At 36.7% G+C, this 13,124-nt stretch overlaps 1 protein-coding gene across 2 annotated transcripts in view; it reads left to right on the forward strand.

Moving 5' to 3' along the window:
* The first annotated feature begins 4,440 nt into the window (after positions 1-4,440).
* Positions 4,441-13,124, forward strand: part of LOC134794706 (leucine-rich repeat-containing protein 24-like) — a 71,369-nt gene continuing 62,685 nt past the window's right edge. Inside the window, exon 1 of one of the 2 annotated variants that reach the window (XM_063766486.1) lies at positions 4,441-4,577. The gene's annotated coding sequence lies outside the window, so the exon portion shown is untranslated. The remainder of the gene's footprint in view (positions 4,578-13,124) is intronic. The other variant, XM_063766487.1, reaches the window with a different exon arrangement.

Below are 13,124 nucleotides of genomic sequence, written 5' to 3' on the forward strand. Positions count from 1 at the left end.
CCGGACACTGCCCAGTCTAACGCGAGTCATGGTTTATTCTTCTGTAGACTTTTTATTTGCCATCATCAAAGATAAAAAAATCAAATATAAAAATAAGAAATACACCTATCTATATTTAATTTGGTGTACCTTGAAAGTAAGCTTAATATTACAATATCTTGTCGAAAATCTGATATGATTTAGACGCTAAAGGGTAAACAAAGTCCCAATTAACAGATCCTTCAAGGCGACGTTGCAAAATAAATATTTGAATTTTGAATACAACGTTACCCTTACCGGGTTTAACGAAAATCTCAAGGTTAGAAAGCGTTATTTACCTACAGGTTTTCGTTTTATGACGAGTCTTATTTCTTAATCGCTCAGTGAACAGTTAAAATTGTCGTGTTTTATCGATATTAAAACTCGGTCGCAAAGGAGGAGAATAAAAATAAACAATTTCATTTCGCTTATAGCTTAGCTGACTAAAATGTATGGTTCCAATATTAGCCGCTTATAGAACGCCCGGAATGCTTTTTGTAATTTTAGATATTCTTGGCTATAAAGAATAGTTTAAGGGCCCGATTCGGATTTTGAAATAGATACCTATTAGATATCTTTTAGACATCACCAAGATACGATGACGATATGCTTTAGATCTAACCTGTCAAATTTGACATTTGCGCGATCCTGGAGATACTCTTGAACGATTTCCACAGGATATGACTTAGAGATCCAATTCACATCTTATAGATATCTTACTCTATCTAACGTAAAAGTGACATTGGTTGCCCGAATTGCGCTTCAAAAGAGAACTAGTTGATATCTAAACTATAACGTATCTAGAATGGATCTTGTACGTGTCGTCTCTTGTGAAGTTCGAATACGGCAGTAAGACGGTGCTAACGCAAAATAGTTTTTCTAATATTTAATTTTTACATGTTTTAATCAAGGGGAAATGTCATCAGAAATCACACGGAATCAAGACTTTATGTTTGAAATGGCACAATGACAAAAAAAAGACTCCTAACTAAAAGACTCTAACGGAAAGATTAAAGTTGGTTCGATATAAAAACACAGTTACCTATTTTGCTGAGAAATAACACTTTTTTAGAAAGGCAATTGTTTTTTTAACTCTTACGAATTTAAACAAAAACCTGGCCGACATGGCGAATACTGGCGCATACTCCACCGACAAGAGCCATGCTCTTAAATTTTGATGATGATGATGAATTTAAACAAGACAATGGTCGAGTTTTTATCGCCTGTCGTGTCATTTTATGAGTCACTTTCGCACTGACATACATGGTGACATGCGATGAAAATGCGACCATGCTACCGCCGTACGTGTCATTGTCCTAAACAGCATCAATCTACTACACTGTAAAAATTTTACTGTTCCGTCTGTCAAATCTCATAATCTATTAAACGCATTCTTTGTTCCTGATCGACACCCGATCTTACAAGCCGACATGCGTATTTGCGTCCCTGTCATTCCGTTCTTAAGAGAAAAAAGACATACGGACCTACTTGATGGATAATAAGCCTCAAAAATGTATACTTCGGTGCCAGTATTCATTACTTTGTAGGAATGAAAAAGATATGAGTCGTTCATTTCGCATTTTGATGGAGACGAATCTTATTTTTCGTACTCTTAACGTACAGGTACTTTAATATCACAAATACGATAAAAACATAGGCAATTATAAAACAAAGACAAGTTTATTGCGATAACAGAAAGATAAAGTGTCGTCTTTTTTTTAGTATTTTACCTCTAGAATCTCAAATAGCCAATCGGCTTGGCAACTAATGTTTCTACTTGAAATAACATAAATTGAAATATTTTCATGGCATAATATTATTTGTTTCCGTTATTTCTTGAAAAGCTGTAAGTACGTTCTTTGTCCGCAATTTTTCATTTCAAAAACCATGATCAAAGTCGGGAATAAAATTTTGACGCCATTCCTACGGAATTTTATCTCTGAATTATGGAAATTCTTCTCTTTCAATTAATGTAATCCGCCTTAGATTTGTATCTGTGTTTTCTGGCGGTTCCAGGATTTTTGAGCCAAAATAAAAGAAAGCCCTTGAGAGAACCGACTAAATTTGTTTAGATACCACTAGAAGACGTAATCACAATAATGTGAATTGCGAGTCTTGCTATTTCAGTCAGTGTCTGTACAAAAAGTACTGAGTTTGACTGAAATATCATGATAAATACGAAAGTTTCCGTCAAAATACGAAGGAAAATAATGATGCACTAAATCTGTATATTATTTTCACCACACCAGCTGGTAAAACTCTCTTGATTGTTCAAAAACGAATGAGAAATTTGCGTTTTATCCACATGTGTGGCAAAGCAATCGAATGCAAATTTTGAGTTGTTTCCTTATGTTTGCTGGTAGAACTGGCCTTTAAATGATAAATATTTAATAACGTACATTTGGATTTGATTTGGTTTGATTTGGTTTGATTTTGTTTGATATTTTACAGTAAGTATTTACATCGCGTTGGTGTGGTGAAAAATTTTGTGTTATAAAACAAATAACTCTTATTTTATCATCATTCCTTTTATGGTGTTTTGTATGTATGTATGTATGTGTGTCACTTTATCTTTTTTGTCTTTTTTGTGTGTTTTCATTGCTGAGGCTTATTTTCGCCTAGAGGTTAGGACATCCAGTAAAAGTCGTTTTCGTAAAAACCCAAGTCTGTTTTAATTTTGGAGATTGGACTGATAAAAAGAGATCCCGGTGGCCGATTCAGAATTTACAATTTGTTATAGGTTTGATACGACGCGGACCTGGACGATCGTCTTATACTATACTACTATGTGATCGTGTTAACGCACCAGCGGTCAAACCAGTCCCGGAGGGGTGAGGGCCGCGGAGCATGACATCACGAGCGCGGCGAGCACTCACCACGCATACCACACATACGGCTCTCGACGACTGCCGTCTCATATATGTACATTGTACATACCTACTCGATACCTAATCCTTTGTAAAAAGCAAGTTAAAATAAGTTAACGTCAAGCAGGAGTTTTCTTGAAGAGTCAACCCCTCAGCTGAGTTCATGAATAACAGCACCTAACAGGACCGAATATCACACGCGTGAGCAATCCTTAAAATCGTGTCAAAATAATCGAATCTAACTATCGAGACATACTAAGCTAATTTTACGGTTTCACTCAGGTGATTTAGTCACTCGCGCGACATGTTTCGGACAGCTTAGGTCTCCATTTTCAAGCACTAACAGCGCATGAGTGAGTAGCGGTCACGACAGGCGGGCGTCACAAAATAATATCAAAACCGTATCAGGATTTTTAAATCTGAATTGCGCTCCTTTGGGATATGCGGCCGAGAAAACGCTAAAGGGGCCCACTGATTAACATCGGCCTGTCAGTTGTTCGGAACTGTCAAAATTTTGTTCTAACTGACAGGCCGATACCGTCCGGCGGACTGTTAATCAGTGGGGCCCTTAAGACAAGTAGGATGGCGTTTCCATAGCTTCTAAACATGCTATAATGGACCATTTTCAATGTTTTAGACCAGGACGGCGATAAAGAACGTAAATAATTTCGACAATCCATTTCGTTGTAAAAAAATTCGACAGATTTGTCACAAGTCACAGCCGGGGAAGATTATAACTAGAGCTCCTATATTTTGAATATTTTATCTTATTTATGAAGAGCGGTGGTAGCCGAGTGGATATGACGTCCGACTCTCAATCCGGAGGTCGCGGGTTCAAATCCTGGCTCGTACCAATGAGTTTTACGGAACTTATGTACGAAATATCATTTGATATTTACCACTAGCTTTTCGGTGAAGGAAAACATCGTGAGGAATCCTGCATACGTCTGCGAAGAAATTCAAAGGTGTATGTGAAGTCCCCAATCCGCATTGGGCTAGCGTGGGGACTATAGCCCAAGCCCTCTCGCGCATGAGAGGAGGCCTGTGCCCAGCAGTGGGACGTATATAGGCTGAAATGATGATGATGATGATGATGAAATTATGAAGAGGCATATAAGGCCCGGCAGGTAACAAGGCAGCAGCAAACAAGGGTCAATTATTAATAAAAGAAATGTTGCATTAACTTCTTAATATTAGTTGTTTCTTTTTTAAGCGGTTTTCGGTCAATTTATAGCCAATTTTAGGCTACTAAAAACCTAAGTTGCATAATTTTTTAGCAGATAATTCTAACAATTAACTGAAATTCGGGGGCGTACAACCTTAGAGTTGAACACAGAACATAAACTTATTTTTTAATTTTTTTTTTTTACTTTTGTAGCTTTTTATCGCATTTTTTAAGCTAACATGACTACTCCTTCCTATAGCACTTTCAGCAATTAGATTCTTCTCAAGGTAACTTCTCCATGAATAACATATATTTATCTATTTGCCAAATTACTGTCGAACGCACGTACATAAATATTTTTATGTCGCGAGGGGAGCGGGGCTAGATCCAGCTTCATACGCTGTCCGGTAGCCGCGGCGCACGATCGTGTCGCTCCGCCCCGCTCTCCCCACGTGTGCAGTGCTGTGAAATGTTGAAACTGTGAATATGTTGGATATAGTGTACTAGGAATTGTTCCCTGTTCTATGGTGAGTTATTGTTTTATTTGCGGCTGGCTGTCGTTACTCGGAATTGACGTGTTTGAAAAGTTTATTTTTAGTGTCGGAAATGTTGGCGGCAAAATTTTTTGACTTTAAAACTTATAAGGAAGATATTGAAATTAGTAAGTAATAACGGTTAATTTATTGTATTCTGTTTGTGCAGGTTTATGTAATATCGTTAACCTGTATTTTTCATTCAAATCTTGATTCTACATTCGCGTTTATTACGCTAATAATAATATATTTCTTTTTAAATGGATATTGTAGAGGTAATACATCTAAACTAATTAGTCTTAAGAAAATACATATGAATAAACCACAAGCAAACAAGTAACGAATAAAAATATTTTTATTTTTAAATAAACTTTGTTGCAAATCGAAATGCTGCGTTCTCTCCAGTATATTTGAGGATTACGACGACGTAAAATTGGTGCAGCTAGAAAATCCAATTGATTAAATGAATCCACTTACTTACGCCATGCGTACAGTTAACAACCAACCCCCTTATTCATTGATACGGGCCTGATTTAGTTAAATTATGTTTTATCCATTTCTTACAAATACGTAAGTCAAAACGACAGATAAGGAAAAACGATTATTAGCTAATTGTTGTTTGTAGCGCGTTTATGAATAAGGGGGTTTATTAATATCTATAAATAAACTTAAAATTATCTGTGTTATATGCTGGAGATATTGAGGAATAATATAATCTATTGGAAAGTTTGGAGAACTTGGGTTGACACTAATTATCTTATATATTATTAGAATTTTCAGAATATCAAAACCATATTATCGCAGTAATTTTAAAGGTTGTCTGGAAGAGATCGCTCTTTAGCGATAAGGCCGCCTGTTGTCTACCATAGTAATTTATATGCCTAATTTGTGTTACGTTTATTTTGATACGGTGAGCTATAAAGAATATTTGTAATGTAATTTCTTACAAAGTTATTATTAATTTATTTTTGTACGGAGAAACAGTAAATAACAGAAATAAAAATATTTTTTTAGACATGTATAGTCATAATGATAAAACGATGGGTTACTTTACTTCCATCATTTCATTTTCTAATAAGCCAACAGACGTGATTTAGTATCACTCCCTTTTTGTTTGCTTGTCCGTACTCATACGCAAACAAGCTTCATAAATCAGGGCCTGGAATATGTATTTAATTTTGGCAAATTTAAGCCGTGCAGGATTTATCCATCTGTTTTTTTCTCTTTCATCTCAATTCGGATTTTTTTATTATTATCAAATCAGTACCTTATATGTAATATATTATGTGCACCATTATGTTTACGTCATTTTATGTTAAAAGGCAGTTTTTCAGTCCGGGATTCCGGTAAACAGGCGTTTTGTGTACACTTGTAGGTAGAATATAAAATCCGGACATTTTAATTAAATGTCACTTCAGGACACTTTATATTACAATTGGTACCTACTTATTTGTGTACCTGAAACTTAAATAACGCATGGAAAAGGTGACACGACTTTTCGACTCACCTGTCACCGCGATACATATTTACTTTTTGATAGGATTTTGTGAATTTTGTCGATAGCTACTTAAAGAATTGTCATCTTGGCCACTGCCCCTCGTATGTAGGTGCCAACTGTACCTACATATGTACGGTTCATTAGTACGGTCAAGGAATTTAATTAGGGTTCCGTACCTCAAAAGGAAAAAACGGAACCTGCCTGTCTTTCTCGGAAACTACTGGACCAATTAAGTTGAAATTTGGTACACATATGGAAATTAGTGACCCAAAGATAGACATGTTTTTTTTATAATTTTAAAATACATAGGTTAAAAGTTATTTAAGAAAATAGCCAAAAAATTACCAACCCCCCCCCCCCTTTATCTCTGAAACTACTGGGTCTAAAATTTAAAAAAAAATACACAAAATAGTTCTTTACCTACAGATGACAGGAAAACCTATTAGAAATGTGCAGTCAAGCGTGAGTGGGACTTATGTATGGAACCCTAGAAACGCGAGTCCGACTCGCACTTGGCCGGTTTTTTTAGTACTATTTCGTACCTTGTCACAGTGATAACAGTATGAGCTCTCTTGACGACTTTCATATTGATTGTCACTGTGACAAAGTAGGTACGAAATGTACAATATACAAAGTACTGATATTTAACTCTTTGCCTGTACCTACATATATTCCACATATAAAAAAATAACAATAAATAAATAAATCATTTATTCAGGCGAAATAAACCATATTCGTATAGTTTTTTCTTCTGCCAAACTGCAGGACAGTTTGTTGGCAGAGGGAACTCCCTTAAAACATAGATAAGTATTAGCAAAGACATATGTAACTCCGTGTAAGATGAATAAAGTCTACGAAAAAAACGTGCCTCGGAAATCAAGAAAAAGTCATTTTCGTATAGATGGCGCACACACCTTTGGCCTATGGTCGGCTAGATGGCGTTGATGACACCGTTTCATATTTAACAATTTTAACACATAGGTATCAGTGAATGAACATGGGTCAAAATGATATAAAAATAATAACATCATATATCCATATATATAATTTTTTCGATAGTTTTATACGTTTTCATTTTGAGTTTTAGTCGTGTGTCGATAGATGGCAGTAAATTTACTGTGACTACAAAATTTACTATGACAGGACCCCTCTATACTATCTATTCTCTTTGGTATTAGGAAGGTACAAAAGGTTACAAAATTTATAGAAAATTAAATCTGTCACATAAATCGTCATGTTCACGTCTTGCGTATAGGTACATGTACTGTTAAAATTACAGTCTTTTTTCGCCCCATTTTGAACATGCATTACTCGTATATACGAGTAATGCACGTTCAAAACCTATATAGGTATACACGTATTACACGCTCGTTTTTCCGTACACATGCAATACAAATCGGGTCCCGGGACACGTATTTAATTTAAGCAGTACAGGCTTTATCCATCTGCTTTCCTCTTCCGTCTCAATTTAGCGAATGGCCGCCGCTATGGAGTCTTCCTCATTTATTATTTATTTCGATTGCTACGAAGCTGAGTGTACTTTTTGACAAAATGTGATGAGTTTTAGTGTAATATTGTCTTCGGTTAAATAAAATAAAACTATTGAAACGGATTATATCGCGTATATTGAAATCATCCCAACGTTTCGAACAGGGTTTACAGGGTTCGTGGTGGTGGTGGTGGTGGTATATAATCCGTTTCAATAGTTTTATTTCATGAGTTTTAGTGTGTTCAAGAAAGAACATAGTAGGATATAAGCATTTACCATTTTTTTAGTTTCATTAGATTTAAAAACAAAGCGACTCTAGAAACTTGGTCGCCATACATAGATAGAGTTAGACCAACAAAAGTCTGCAGCGATTTTGATAGCAGGCAGAGTGCAAGTATTTTAAACGTATAACTTCTATGAAATGTATGACGTATGAAATAACACTTGCACTGCGTATACTATCAAAATCGCTGCAGACTTGGTCTAACTCTAGAAAAACTAAGAATGTATTTGTAAGAACATTGGAATTTAATTTCTAGTTGTGACTAGATAGATAACCCAAAATCCGATGTAGTTTTCGTAGTAATAAAAATTATGTAAATAGAAATTTAGGTGGGCTTATTTCTAAGTCAAAGAATATAATTTCTGACCCATTTCGTAACAAATGAAAGTCGCTAGAGACCTTATACTTTTGTTACTGTGACAAAGTACAAAATGGGTAGGAAATTGAATTCTTTGACTGTAGGTACCTAGAAATTTCGACTGGAGTTAAAGTTGGTGTCATTCGGTGTTAGATTATTTGTAATAGTGTCAGAACCGCATAACAAGTTAACAACACACAAAGGACAAACTTAACTGGGCATTTAACATTTAACAGGCGATTTAGAAACACGCCATCGAATTGTAAACCCCTTATTCATAAACGCTAAAGGCCTCAATTAGCTAACAATCGTTTGTCTTTATGTGTCATTTTGACTTATGTATTTGTAAGAAAGGGGTAAAACATAATTTAATTAAATCCAGTCTCTTAAAATATAACCTAACCTGAGAGCCTCGGTAGAGAGTACCATTTTGTACCATAGGAGTTGAAACTCTAGGTCCATGGGGTCCCAGCGCGCATAAGTTGTTCGCAGAAATCGCGAAGCGTCTGGTTGACGTAACTGGTGACCGAAGAGCTGGCGGCTACCTCGCACAACGTATCAGCATTGCGATACAGCGAGGAAGTGCTGCCAGCATCCTTGGTACAATGCCTCAGGGGCCTATTTTAGATTTAAGCTAGTTATTAATTTCGTTTAGTAGTACCACTGTATATATATATTGTATGTAAATAAATGATTTTCTACCACCTAATAATAATATATATATATGAACATGCATATTCAGTTAAAAAATTCCATTGTACGTATACTGACCAAGATAAAATTAACAAAAAAAGAAAATAAGCCGGCTTACACCGAGCAGCGAGTAAAACAGCACTTTCGGCTTAACATTTGTACTACAATTAGGACAGCGGGCTTTCAGAGTAGTTAGGATCACAAAGGACGCGTTGAGGGCATCAAGAACTTTGGGCTATTTTTCATTTGTTACCTAAATTACTGCTCTTTGTTTGTAAAATATGATATTTTATCTCTTTGTAACGTAAGAATATTCTCATTATTTAGATAACGAAAAAAAGCGATTACCTATCTACGTAGTTATAGCCTGTAATTGGTCTAACAACTCGCTGGCCCAATATTTATTTATTTATTTTGAAGGTACAAATGACGGACTTAATGCTTTAAGGCATTCTCTACCAGTCAACCAATGGGTTAAACCAGAAAGATTAAGTGGATGCAGTGTCTTTTAAAGGGTTTGTATTTCAATATTACAGGGTTTTAGGCACTTGTCCCACCGCCGACGATGAGCGATAAGCGAGTAGAACGATAAACTAGAAACGAGTGGGCGACCGGCGAGAAGCGAGTGTTAGCTCCAATAGTTTTGTCGCTCGGCTATAGGCGAGTGTTCGAGTGCGACGGGCTATTACTCGCGTCACTCGCTCGGGCGGTGCAGCGTAGCCGAACACGCAGACTGATTGGTGTCGCAGCTTGAGTTCTGACTACGAAGCGAGCATCGGCGAGCGAGTACCGCTGAGCTAGTTTTATCTTATCGCGGCGACAAACTAGTAGAGCGAGTGTTCTCGCCGGCAGTGTGAACAGCCAGCGATGAACTATTAATATATGTGTCTCTTTTACTAACACAGGATCCTAATCTTTTGTTCGTTTCTTGGGCAGGGGCGTATTTTGAAATTTGGCGCCCCGGGCCAATAAGTTTCGGCGCCCTAGAAGTTAATGAAATAAAAAAAACAACGGGTTGCACTCCGGGAGTGCCGGCAGAAGTAAAAACTCAATGACATTGTAACAGTTTTTCGATCAGGTCACGTGTCCGTCTTACGAATCTTACGGTCACGTGACCTGTCGCGAGTTTAACATTTTTTCCCCATCACAAAAAGTGCACAGCGCCGCTAAAGAAGTTTTCACTTCAAAAAAAATAAAAAAATACAGAATGTTTAATTATGTATTTTTGACGTGAAACGTTAGGTAAACGTCTATGAAAACCCGTAGAAGGGGGGTCGGACCATAAACAAGATGTAACGAAGTGCTATGGCGTGGTGGGCTGGTGGCATAATTATAGCGATCTCTGTAAAGGCGTATCCAGACTAGTAAATTTTTCGCCAATCTGATTAAATTGCCCGATCGAATCAGGACGTGCGGACGCAAACGCCAATTTGGATCGCCGAATTCAACCGCCGATGATAACCGATATTACCGTCCGCACCTCATTTTATAATGAGGTGCGGACGCAAGAATACCAATTTGTGACGCCAGTATTTTCGTTCTGGGGCATTTTATTCGATTTAGAGGGCTTTAATATCATCATAAATATAAAATTGGTGATTAAATTGGATATTGACGCCAATTTCATTTCTGATCAAATCGGTTGATTTGATCGTCCCGTCTGGATACCGCTTAACTTTGTAATGTAACTATAAGATATACCTTAATCATTAAGGTATATTACTTATAGTTATACATTAAGGCTTAATGTATAGTTTTGATGTATAGAAAAAAGTAGCCATTACTCAGAACTGCATGTGCTGCGAACATTATATTAGATGGCGCTGATTCTGCGCTAGAAAACGGCGCATTTGGAGCTAAAATGACCCCTATTTGTTTATTTAGTAAGTAATTACTCATGAGTCCATTAACCGATTCTGGTGAAATTGGTGTCATTTGATAGATCTTATTCAATGTTAATGCTGTAAAAAACTAAAAATGTGGCATTTTTTATAGAAATTTTACGACTGCTCTTGCTTGAGGCTACCGTGTTCGAAAATTAATGCACAAAACTGACGCAAAATACCTATAGAACGATGAAGCAAAAACAGTTCTTTACGATCCTTTATAACCCTAGTAGAACATGTTCATCTCCTCAAATAATGCATTAGAATTTATGGCCGCGGCGGCGCTATAGCGGGTACGAGCGCCTGAGACTGTAGTTTCTAGAACGGTCTTGCATAGAGGGCGCATGCGGCGCCCTACACTGTAATGTCAGGCGTCTTATATGCAGGGCGCTTGCGACGCGCTTTACACTGTAATGTCGGGCAAATAGTGTAGTAAATAAAGGTAGTGGACCCCGCAGTAATTCCTCAGCCAGAAAAAACTTTACAGTATGATAAAGTATCAATAAATAAAAAGTATTGTATAAATTTCCAAAGAATAATAATAATAGGATTTAAGTAAATACCTAAAGTCTTAAATCGTTAATATCTTTTTACGGAAAAATGCTCCGTTTAAACTTTCTTCTCCGGACATATTCATGTAACGTATTGCAACAATATATGAAATATCAAAAAAAAAATCCCCGTAGAAATACCAATATTAACAAAATATAATTTTTTGGCGTGTCTTGGACCGGAAAATTGCTCAGTCTAATTTTTTCACTGGAATGCCATTTTATTGCCGATTTATACCTACAAATTGAAAATCTAAAAAAGTTACCATGTCACTATACTTTTTTCAGAAATTGCCTTTTTACTCGCTGTGGAAAATTTCTCTATCCATTTTATTTATTGAATTAAGTTCACAGTTTTCTTTCCATTCAACTATAAAAACATCCAAAAAAAAAACGAGCGTATTAAAAACTAAACATATCGGGAGCAGTATATAGGGAGCGGGGTGTACAAGGGATGATATTTCTTATGGATATTTTGGATTTAAGTATATACGTGACTACTTAGTATATATTTAAAAATAAATCAGGCTGAGAAATTTTCCACTCTCAGTTTTTAATAGTTCTAAAATACATAAACTTGGGTATGCATTTTTTTTTGGATTTTCTTACCCACTACGCCAAATTATATTCTAAGATCATATAAGAAGGAAAAAATGGCAGAGCAATTTTCCGATGAAAATGAGCGTCAAAAAAGGAATTATCATAAAAAAAATATTCTCATGTTTGACAAAAGTTTTAGATTTTTTTCTAGTATCACATACTGATACAAATAACTTATTTGGTAAAATAATTTTGGACGGAGGAATTACTCGGTTCAATATATAAACAGATTTGTAATTTTACGTATAAAAACCTAACTTAGGAGTATTTTTTTTTTTGGATATTTCATATGTTAGTTTCGGCTCATACTATACAATAACCAAGCAAAATTTCATCGACTGAGGAATTAATGCATGGGTCTCCATACAACATCTTGCTTCGTTTACTCCACTAAAAGCTCTGACATACCTACAGGTCGTCTGCGGAGTCTTTACACTGTAAAGTCAGGCTTCTTACATTCAGGGCGCCTGTTTACACTTTAAGCTTTGCACGCTCTGATTTACAGGGCGCCTGTGGCGCACCCGACACTGTAAGGTCGCGCGAAGCGCATTCTTTCATACAGGACGCCTGATGCGGTGCCCTTTACCTACACTATGGGGTCCCGGGTCCCTATAAGCGGCCCTAAGCGGCATTTGCAATAACTTTCCATGCAACGTTTCACGTAAACCACTGCGGCTGTGTCCCTGATATAGCCTATCCCTATTTTTTTATGTGAATTTTAAATTGAGATTGTCAAGACAAAAAAATAAACATTATGAAGTAAAAATTAGTTGTATGACGCAAAAGACGGCAATGCCGCCCCTGCCGGATTGGCGCCCCGGGCCATGGCCCGGATGGCCCTAGGGTAAATACGCCCCTGTTCTTGGGCGAGAAAATCGCCGATAGTTAATCGCTTACTCGCTCTTGGTGGGTCGCTCAAGTGCCTTAGTTACATTTTCAAGATAGTTGATATTCGACTTAATGTCACTATGACAATCAAATGTTCAAATTTCAGTTCGATAAAAGTGAAACATAGAACCCTGTAATATTGGGCCAGCGAACTGTTAGGTTCGCCAAACAAACAAAAAGTTTGTCGAAAATTATTTCGGCGGCTAAAATCGCACGCCTCGTAACTCCTTTTCATTGACATAAGAATTTGCAACTTTAGGCAGCAATACTCAAGTTGGAAAGCTCTTAACTCCTT

This window comes from Cydia splendana, chromosome 11 (assembly GCF_910591565.1).
Source record: "Cydia splendana chromosome 11, ilCydSple1.2, whole genome shotgun sequence".
Taxonomy (NCBI): domain Eukaryota; kingdom Metazoa; phylum Arthropoda; class Insecta; order Lepidoptera; family Tortricidae; genus Cydia; species Cydia splendana.